Source organism: Rattus norvegicus, chromosome 4 (assembly GCF_021556685.1).
Source record: "Rattus norvegicus strain SHRSP/BbbUtx chromosome 4, alternate assembly SHRSP_T2T, whole genome shotgun sequence".
Taxonomy (NCBI): domain Eukaryota; kingdom Metazoa; phylum Chordata; class Mammalia; order Rodentia; family Muridae; genus Rattus; species Rattus norvegicus.
In genome coordinates this window covers 29,077,435-29,085,548 of record NC_141537.1, presented here as the reverse complement: position 1 = coordinate 29,085,548, position 8,114 = coordinate 29,077,435, and positions in this window count along the sequence as shown.

The following is an 8,114-nucleotide window of genomic DNA, read 5'->3' as shown; positions in this document are numbered from 1 at the left end:
AGTGTTGGACACAGAAAACATCCACTGTACCTTCATTATGATTGTTGAAACATGGTGGATAGTATGGCATAGTGAAGAAATTGGCAGAAGTGCAGGTTGTGGGTAAGACCCTTGTGTACCAAGAGAATGTAAGGCAGAAGAGGGGTCTCTTTTAACCGAAACCATCTAGGAAAGGCTGTTTGCTCCTTGTTTGCAACCAGCCACACAGACATAGAATTTCTAGCTGTCTTAGAGATTATCTAGTTTAGCTCTGTTATAGCAGAGAAATAGTCTCTGGAGCAAATGACAGCTCTAGGTGTAGACTTGTGACTTGGGGTCTAGCATCTGTTAACTACTATTCCCACTGATCCCTGTGAATCGTAGACTTGCAGTTGGAACAGAGATAGATTTTTGTCTGTAGGATATGAGTCCACTTTAGAGTTCTGAGTTGCCGAAACAAATGCCATATGGAACCAAAGGAGGGCAAGGCGCTATAACTTTAAATCAATGTACACAGAGACTTACTTTTCCTTGACGTATCGTCCTCAAGTTCACGGTGCACTCAACATGTCTCTTTCTAGAAAGGCTTCACGTAATGCGTTTTCCCCCATTAGCAGAGAAATACGGCTTCCTCTTTTCTGCGAATTCCTCAAGATGCTTTCTATTATCTTTACGTGGGTTATAACCTTATTGAGACTTATTTCTCAGTAAGCTCCCAAGTAAGAGCAGCATAACTTGATTTTATGAGCTAATATATTTCCAATGCTTTTAGAACCTATCTCAGGCTTGGTTATGAATGCATATCAGCATCTGTCTTTTATATACATGGCTATCGAACAAATGCAAGAAATTGGCAGTCCACTGGACAGTTTCTTAAGTTTCAGAGGCTGCCAACCAGCTACTTTCCGTCCTGGTTTGACTTCAGCTGTTCATTTGACACAATCTCAGTGAGAGTCCCAACTGAGGATTTGTGTAGATCAGAATGGCCCGTGACCATGTCCGTGAGGGGTGGTCTTGATTGACGCGGGAGGGTCCAACCCAGTGTGACGGGCACCATCCTCACACAGGAAGGTCTAGACTCTTTAAGGAAGCCAGTCAAGGTGTGAACCAGGGAGCAAGTCAGCAAGCAGCATTCTCCATGCTTTCTCCTCTGCTTCCTGGGCAGGGAGAGCGTTCCTGTTCTGACTTCCTTCAAGAATGGACTGTGACCTGAGAAGTGCAAGTCAAATAAACTGTTTTCTCTCCCCAAGTAGCGACAGAAAAGGAATCTAAAATACTTCCTTTATAGATTATATTTAAAAGTTAGTTTGTATTCCGGGTATGGAGTTCCGCCATTTTTTTTTTTTTTTTTTTGGTTCACTCTGTTTTGTTTTAAGTTTTTGTCTCTTCCTATTCTTTATCTCAGCATTCAAATAAATATCTTAAAAATTATAGCCTTCTTCATTCCATACAAATGGATATGAGTCAAGGGGAAACTGGAGCTGTAACAATGCTGGGTTTAAAAGTACTTTTATTTTACAAAGTAAACATTTAGTCAGTGAATCATGGAAATTGTGGAGAAGAAAGAACGATTTCCTTCCACCAACTGGGACATAACCTGCTGAGAATTCTGTGAACGTTTCCCAGGAAAGACAGATTTTGTTCTTCATGACTGGGATTATGTAAGGCACCTCCACACTTTGCCATGTAATCATCCCCCAATACCCTGGAATCTCAAGGTCACACCTTAGTAAAGGTGGCGTGGTTTAATGGGAAACAATGGAGCTATGAGAACAGGGCTGAGCACAGAAAACAGAGATGCTCATTTTTCTCTGCCCATCAGCTGTGTATCAGGGATTTCGATGACAGGGTTTTAGAGATCTGAAAGCGTTCGGGATAGCTGAAGTCGAGAGATAGGTTGCAAAGTAGAAAGGGGAAAGAAGATATTAGCTCCCTTGGGGCTGGGGAGGTAGCTTGGTTGGTAAAGGTGCTTTTCCTGCAAGGATGAAGATTTAAATTCAATTCCTAGAATGGGGAGGAGGCACATCCAGCTAAGTGTGGTTTTAATCCCATCAGGTGGATGCCGGGGGGGGGGGGGGCATTGGCCAGCTAACGTGGTGGTCTGCTTTGTAGGTCCTGGGCTAGTGAAGAGGCTGTCCCTCCCCACTCCCCCAATAGTGGAAGTGCCTGAGGAATGACAATTGAGGTTGCCCTTTGACCTTCACAGGTCACATGTACCCCACGGCACACACTTACATGCATAAGCCAAAGGCAGTGCTTAGATAGGGCTGTGATGGGGATGAGTGTGTTGATGCACTGAGTTTGAAGCTCATCCTAATGAAACAGCCATTTTCTTCAGGGCTGCCTTTAATCCCCACCCACTTTGTGACTTTTTTTTTTTTTTGGCCACTTCAAATAATTCTTCAGAAAAATGTCTTAGCCCTCATAGCATACCCTCTCAAGGGATTGCTGGTCTGAGGCAATGTCACCTTTAACTCATAACAAATTGCTTCTTTAAAAAAAATTTTAAATTTGCATATTACACCCCAACCATAGTTTCTGCTCCCTCCTCTCTTCCCAGTCCTTCCCCCAGAATATCCCTTTTCTCCCCAGTTCACCCCACCTCCATTTCACTTCAGTAAAGGGCAGGCCTCCCAGGGGTATCAACCAAGCTTGGCATATCAAGTTGCAATGAGACTAGGCACCTCCCTTCATATCAAGACTGGGATTAGACAACCCAGTAGGGGGAAAAGGGTTCCAAAAGCAGGCAAAAGACTTGGAGACAGACTCTCACCTCCCACTGCAAGGAGTCCCACAAGAAGACCAAACTACACGACTATAACGTAAAACAGAAGGCCTAGGTCAGACCCATGCAGTCTGCTTGGTTCAGTCTCTATGAGATTGCGTGAGGCCAGGTTAATTGATTCTGTGGGTTTTCTTGTGGTGCCCTTGAGCCCTTTGGCTCCTATATTTCTTTCTTTCTCCTTCTCTTCCACAGGATTCCCTGAGCTCTGCCTAACGTTTGGGTTTTTGTCTCTGCATCTGTTTCCATCAGTTCTTGGATGAAGTCTCCCTGACGGTGATTATGCACGGTTCTTGTCTACAAGGATAGCAGACTATCATCAGGAATTACTTCATTGACTGTTTTGCCAGTGCTGTTTGGTACTATCCTAGGTCTCTGGGTTATGCAGACTCTGGTTCTTGGCTCTCCAGGCAATGTCAGGGCTGGGTTCCCTCTTGTGGGTCTCAAGTTGGGTCAGTCATTGGTTAGCCACTCCCACAATTTCTGCACCACTTAGCCCAATACATCTTGCACGAGGGACAAATTACAGATAGAAGGTTTTGTGACTGTGCTGGTGTCACTACCCCTCCACTGGAAGTTTTGCCTGGTGACAGGAGATGGCCATTGCTAGGAGTCTTAGCTAGCAACACCCTCATAGAGTCCTGGGAGTTTCCATTACACTAGTTTCTGCTTCACCCCCTAAATGAGCCCCAATTCTGGTTGTATCTCCCAGTATTCTCTCCCCCTCTCATAGTCATACCTTGTGCCTCCTGTTCCCACCCTCACTCACCCCAAATCTACTTCAGGGGTTACAGGTCTGTTTAAATTGTTTATCTGATCTTGATTTAACTTTAGTTAGTTGTATCTATCAACACATATGCCCACTTCTTTTAGTTTTTTTTCCCAATTTTATGAAGTACAAGTTTTGAAATATGACCTAATGATTCTGTGGATCTCCTTGGTGTTTGTGATGTCTCTGCCTTTGGTTTCTGTTTTTGTTAATTTGTGTATTTGCTCTCAGTCCTTTAGTTACTCTGGATAAGGGTTTCTCTAGTCTATCTTGTTAATTTTCTCAAACTCATTGTTTCTTTGACTCTTTGTACTGTCTCCTTTGTTTTTCTTTTATTGATTTCAGCCCCAAGTTGATTATTTCCTGCCGTCTACTCCTCTTGGATATAATTGTTCCTTTTTGTTCTATAGCTTTCAGGTGTGCTGTTGTTAAGTTTCTAGTATGAGATCTCTCTAATTTATTTATGAAGGCACTTAGAGCTATGAACTTTCATGTTAGCACCATTTTCATTGTGCCCATAAGTTTGGATATGCTGTGCATTCATTTTCACTGAATTCTAGGAAGACTTTAATTTCTTTCTTTTTGCCTTGACCCAGTAGTGATTCAGTAGGGACTAGTTCAGTTTCTGTGAGTTTATTGGCTTTCTGTTGTTTCTGATGTTGAAATCCCGTTTAAATCCTTGGTTATCTGGTAGGATAGAGGGACATATTTCAATTTTCTTGTATCTGTTGAGACTCGTTGAGTCTGTAACCCTTTTCTAATCCTTTACTCTGAGGTAATGTCTAGCTTTAATTTTGAAGTTTTTCTTGTATGCTGCAGAAGGATGGATCTAGTTTTTCCATACATTATTAGCCTGTGTGTTTTTATTGATGAATTGAGTCTGTGTTTACATTGAGGTATATTAATGACCAATGATTGTCAATACCTGCTATTTTGATGGTGATTGTAGTGGTTGTGTGTATGTGGTGTGTGTGTGTGTGTGTGTGTGTGTGTGTGTGTGTGTATGTGTGTGTGTGTGTGTTTGTGCTTACACTTCCTCTCTTTTGGTTTTCTTGCTATGAGATCATTTATTTCCTGTGTTCTCATGGTATAGGTAGCCTCCTTGGGATAAGTCTTATCTTCTAGTACCTTCTGTAGGATGGGATTCATGGATAGATACTGTTTAAATTTGACTCTGTCTTGGAATATCTTGTTTTCTCCATCTATGGCTATTGAAAGTTTTGCTGGGTATGACATTCTGGGCTGACATCTGTGGTCTTTTAGAGTCTGCAAGACATTTGCCCAGGCCCTTCTGTTGTTACAGTCTCCATTGAGAAGTCAGGCTAATTCTAATATTTCTGCCTTTCTATGTTACTCGACCTTTTTCCCTGTCAGCTTTTAATATCCTCTCTTTGTTCTGTATATTTAATGTTTTGATTATTATATTCTGCAGGGACTTTCCTTTCTGACCCTTTCTATTTGGCGTTCTGTAAGCTTCTTGTACCTTTATAAATTTTCTTCTATGATTTTGTTGAAAACATTTTCTGGAGGGCTAGAGAGATGGCTCAGTGGTTAAGAGCACATGTTGCTCTTCCAGAGGTCCTAAGTTCAATTCCCAGCATCCACATGGTGGCTCACAACCATCTGTAATGGGATCTGGTACTCTTTTCTATCATGCAAGCACACATGCAAATTGAGCACTCATATACATAAATAAATAAAAACTTTGAGCTGAGATTCTTCTCCTTATAAAATTTCTATTATTCTTAGTTTTTTTTTTTTTTTTTATAGTGTCCCAGATTTCCTGCATGTTTTCTTTCAGGGATATTTTGGATTTAACATTTTCTTTGACCATGTATCAACTTCTTCTATTATATCTTCTATACCTGAGATTCTGTCTTCCATGTCTTATATTCTGGTGGTGGTTGTTGCGTCTGTACTTCCTGATGCTTACCTAGATTTTCCATCTCCAGGTTTCTCTTAGTTTGTCATTTCTTTGATTGCTTTTTTTCTTTTTTCTCATTTTCAGGTCCTGAGCAGTTTAATTCATTTCCTTTACCTGTTTTTTATTTCTTCCTCTGATTTCTTGGATTTCTTTAAGGGATTATTCATTTCCTGTCTTTGTTTGTGATTTTTCTGTATTTCTTTAAGGTTTCCACTTTAAGGACCTGCATCATTTTCATAAAACTGGTTTTAAGGTTTTTTTTTTTTTTTTTTGCTTCAGTGTGTTAAGATATCCAGGGGTTGCTGTAGTAGGGAAGCTGGGCCCTCGTGGTACCACACTGCTCTGGCTCTCCTTGATGGTGTTCTTATGCTGGTTTCTTAGGCATCTGGGTTTGGGGTCATTACAGGTTTAGGTGCTAATTTTTTAGTTTATATTTGCTGGATGAATTTCCTCCCCTCTGTTTCCTCTCTGATCTTCTGACCTGAGGAGTCTGTGGTTCTGGTGAAAGGTGAGTCCTCATGTCCAGTAGAATGTCTTCCCTGGATTCTGGTGGCCTGCATGACCTCTAGAGTTTTGGGTGTTTGTGTGGCCTCCGGGGTTCCAAGTCCTGGCATGGCCTCTGGTAGAGCAAGAGGCTTCTGAGTGGGCACTTTTCTCTGGGGTTCCAGGTACAAGATAGGCCTTTGGCAGGGCAGGTGGCTTCTGCCGGAGTTGTGGGCCCAGATATGGAGGAAGTGCTGTAGGGGAAAGCCAGGCAGAGTGTTGGCAGACTTATGGGGAAGTTCTTGCTTTGGGTTCGTGGTACTACTGTGCTCTCCTGTAGAGCCGGGGTGTCTGCTAGAGTTCTGGGCTGGGATATGGAAATGAGGGTAGGTAGTGATGTTGGTGAAAGCTGGAAGGGCTTTGAGGAAGCTTTGGATGTTTTCCAGCAGGGTCTTATCTGGAGTTCTTTGTACAGTGTGGTCTCTGACAGAACAGTGGGCTTCTACCGAAGTTGTGAGCTGGGATCAGAAAACTGTTTTTAAAAAGCACTCTGAACACCTTACATTTCTGTCAGCAATGCCTTCTGGGAACCTTACTAACCAGAGTCACCAAACTCCAGGTTTGCTCGTTTCCCACTACTTGCTTGTGTGCTTTTGTTATTCGTGAACTTGCTGTCAATTTTGGTGACTCCTAATGCTACAAAGTCATAATTTTTTTCAATGTATATGTAACAAACATTTTCTCAAACTTTTCATTCCTTTTACTCGTTTTTAGGACATTTTCCCATTTACTAATTAGTTTTTATAAAGGTTAAGAGGCTGACTTTTTTTTTTTTATTTACTTGAGTATTTCTTATATACATTTCGAGTGTTACTCCCTTTCCCGGTTTCCGGGCAAACATCCCCCTCCCCCCTCCCCTTCCTTATGGGTGTTCCCCTCCCAACCCTCCACCCATTGCCGCCCTCCCCCCACCAGTCTAGTTCACTGGGGGTTCAGTCTTAGCAGGACCCAGGGCTTCCCCTTCTACTGGTGCTCTTACTAGGATATTCATTGCTACCTATGAGGTCCATGGTCCATGTATAGTCTTTAGGTAGTGGCTTAGTCCCTGGAAGCTCTGGTTGCTTGGCATTGTTGTACATATGGGGTCTCGAGCCCCTTCAAGATCTTCCAGTTCTTTCTCTGATTCCTTCAACAGGGGTCCTATTCTCAGTTCAGTGGTTTGCTGCTGGCATTCGATTCTGTATTTGCTGTATTCTGGCTGTGTCTCTCAGGAGCGATCTACATCTGGCTCCTGTCGGTCTGCACTTCTTTGCTTCATCCATCTTGTATAATTGGGTGGCTCTATATGTATGGGCCACATGTGGGGCAGGCTCTGAATGGGTGTTCCTTCAGTCTCTGTTTTAATCTTTGCCTCTCTATTCCCTGCCAAGGGTATTCTTGTTCCCCTTTTAAAGAAGGAGTGAACCATTCACATTTTGATCATCCGTCTTGAGTTTCATTTGTTCTAGGCATTTAGGGTAATTCAAGCATTTGGGCTAATAGCCACTTATCAATGAGTAAGAGGCTGACTTTTTAATCTCTTTGTAGCCTTCTAAATTTCTCCCAAGTTTAGAATTGCTGGTTTTTATATTTGTTATTTGCTGAGCAATTTATTTTACACATAAAATTAGAGAAGGGTGGAATTTATTTTATGTGGGATGAGCGATAACTTTCTCCTGTCTCTTATTTCCCTATGGATTTTAATATTACTTTAAAAAATAACTAGTGATTTATTGAGAGCTCCTTTTGGGTTTAAGCTATTTTTTGTTTCACTGTTCATGTGCAATGACACATTGAATTGAATACAATAGACTAATAGGATATTTTAATATATGACATAGAAAGTTCCCTTTTATTCTCTCTTTTTAATTAACTAGCATTATGCTTTTTTATCAAACGACTCATGCACACATTTTAATGTTCGTACAGTTTTAAGACTTTTCTTCAGTCAAAAGCTAACAGGCCTTGTCATTGTTGCCTCACATTCCTCCCCCATAGGCAATAATCACAACTCATATGTACCTACATTAAACTGAATTTTACCCAGATCTTTCACTGCGTTAGATGTGGCCTGAGCTGTATTTGTTTGTTTTGTTTATATCCTCACTAGTATGCAATCTGCCCAAACCCCATCCCCT